The following is a 3,030-nucleotide window of genomic DNA, read 5'->3' on the forward strand; positions in this document are numbered from 1 at the left end:
ATCTGGTTGACTTTTCCAACTTAAGTTTCTACTTAAGAGATTAAGTGTCTCAATTCACTCTGAAACCACTCCAGTACCGAACCAACTAACCCGATATAACATAATATAGCTGAATAACACAAAAAGAAGTAGAAATGGGGAAAATGGGGCTATAGCTCTCGAAGCGACCGGCCGGGTCATTACAATAGTGTTCAGCACCGCCCTTGCCATTGGCACTGCAAAATGAATTTCTAACATAGCTGGTACATTTGGTGCCAGGATGAAAACCTACATGATCATTAAAAAACAAATTAATATATGATCATATTCACAATTATTTTAATTTAGACATGTCAATTGGAATAATGGAACCAAAATTCATGTATAACATGTCAACCACACAAAGAATTAAGAATGTCAACCAGACATACTAATCACGTTAAAAGGTTGAATTGATGACAAAACTTACCACGTCATTCTTGATAATGTTTAAGGAGCGGAGGGGGGAAGTGAGACGACAACAACGCTCGTAGGTTTGCAGTCAAGTGAAATAGATATTGGCATAAATCACAGAGGTGTGGGTGGCGTAAGAATTTGAGGCTCTCGTTAAGAAGGTGAGAGGAGTAAGAGGCACATAAGTAGCTCCATTTTTAGTTAACATGTCCATGGTATCAAAAAGGCAAAGTTGAATTACTTTCTATTAATGATGCTCTGTTTTCACAAAAAGGTTTTAGACTTTGTACAGTCAAATCTCTCTATAACAACCTTATTTGTTTGGATTTTTTGGTTGTTATAGAGAACGTATTTTATAACGTAATGTACAAATTGGTTCCATAAAAAACTGGCTTTTATAGTGAATGACAGTTATATATCGATGTTGTTATAGAAAGGTCTGACTGTATATGAAGAGCTAAAGATAGGCTTTGTAGTTTGTGTAAAAGATGCAACTGATAAGTTCTATTAATATAGATTATAGAGAGAAACTTTAAGCAAGTGCAAGTTATTCCCCTGTTAATGTGGTACCGTAAATGGTTGTTTAGAGGGAAATAGTAGAGAAGTTGCAGGGTATGTGTAATAGTACTAATATAACATATGCATTAAAACATACACGGACAATAGCCGATCGCTCTTCTACTTCATTCCCAATTTTCACTTGTGCTTGGCAAACTCCTTTGCGCCAAGAGCTTTAGTGAATGGGTCTGCAGCATTTTTCTTTTCATCAACCTGTTGAATCTAGACGTCTTCACGTTCAATGATTTCTCTTATCAAGTGATACCTTCGCAGAACGTGTTTGGATTTTTGGTATGATCTTGGTTCTTTTTCTTGAGCAATGGCTCCAGTATTGTCATACAACAATGGAATTGTACCTTCTATTGAAGGAACCACACCAAATTCAGTTAGGTACCTTTTTCATCCAAACAACTTCCTTAGCAGCTTAACTCGCTGCTATATATTCTGCTTCAATCACTGAATTAACTACTGTAGCTTGTTTGGAACTTTTCCAACTCACTGTACTACCATTTAAGGTGAATACACAACCAGAAATAGATTTGCTATCATCTCCATCTGAAGAGAAACTTGCATCAGTATAACATTCAAGTTTCAACTCAGAATCTCCATAAATGAGGAATTGGTCTTTAGTCCTTCTTAAGTACGTAAGAATGGTCTTCACCACCTTCCAATGTTCTTCACCAGGATTTGCCCTATATCGGCTTGTCACTCCTAGTGCATAAGCCACATCAGGACGTGTATATGTCATGGTATACATGATAGCTCCCACTGCACTAGCGTATGGGATCCTACTCATGCGGTCTCTCTCTTCAGGTGTTTTAAGACAATCCTCCCTACTGAGAGTAATTCCAGTACCTATCGGTAGATAGCCTCTTTTGGAATTATCCATGTTATACCTCTTTAAGATGGTATCAATGTGCAAAGACTGGGAAAGTCTAAGCAACTTCCTTGATCTATCTCTATAGATCTTTATTCCCAATATATAACCTGTTTCTCCCAAGTCTTTCATGGAGAACTGTTCAGATATCCAAATCTTGGCACTTTTTAATATCGGTATATCATTTCCTATGAGAAATATATCATTAACATATAGTACTAAGAATATGATTGTGCTCCCACTAACCTTTTTGTACACACAAGGCTCTTTTTCGTATCTAACAAAATTAAACTTTTCAATTGTCTTGTAAAAATGAATATTCCAACTTCGAGAAGCTTGCTTTAGTCCATAAATAGATCCTTGTAGCTTGCAAATTTTATTATGATCAGACGGAGATATGAAACCTTCAGGTTGTGTCATATACACATCCTCTTCTAGCTCACCATTAAGGAAAGTTATTTTCACATCCATTTTTCATATTTCAGAATCATAGTATGCCGCTATAGCAAGCAAAATCCAAATTGATTTGAGCATTACCACGGGAGATAAATCTCGGCATAGTCGATTCCTTCTTTTTTGACGATATCCCTTGGCAATAAGACGGGCTTTGAACATCTCCACCTTTCCGTCTGCTCCAATATTTTTCTTTAAAACCCATTTACAACCTATAGGTTTTATATCCTTTGAAGGTTCAACTAAAGTTCATACTTTATTTTCCTTCATGGATTCCATTTCGGATTCCATGGCTTTTTGCCATTTCTCATAGTCAAAACCTTGTATCGCCTCTTCATAAGTCTTAAGGTCATCATCGTTATGATAAACTTCATTTGATACATCATCTTGTACCATTAGATTTAATCTAGTTGGTACATGACATTCTCGTGTAGACCTTCTAAGAGGTGCTTGTACAACTTGCTCATCTTGTGCTGGATTTGGTTGTTGTTCAATTTGGTTTGGAAATGGTTCATTAACCTGTTCTTGAACTACATTTAGTTCTTGAACTTCAACCATTGAACCGTTGAAACGTTGAAGATGGCAACTTCCTTGTGAACTTCAAAGCACCCAACAAAGGTTCTTCAACTTGTGTCTCATGATCTTGATTTTGTGTTGATTCATTAGTTTTTTGAACTTCATCAAGTTCTATTTCTCCACTGTAATTTCCT

The sequence above is a fragment of the Nicotiana tomentosiformis genome, chromosome 2, assembly GCF_000390325.3.
Source record: "Nicotiana tomentosiformis chromosome 2, ASM39032v3, whole genome shotgun sequence".
Taxonomy (NCBI): domain Eukaryota; kingdom Viridiplantae; phylum Streptophyta; class Magnoliopsida; order Solanales; family Solanaceae; genus Nicotiana; species Nicotiana tomentosiformis.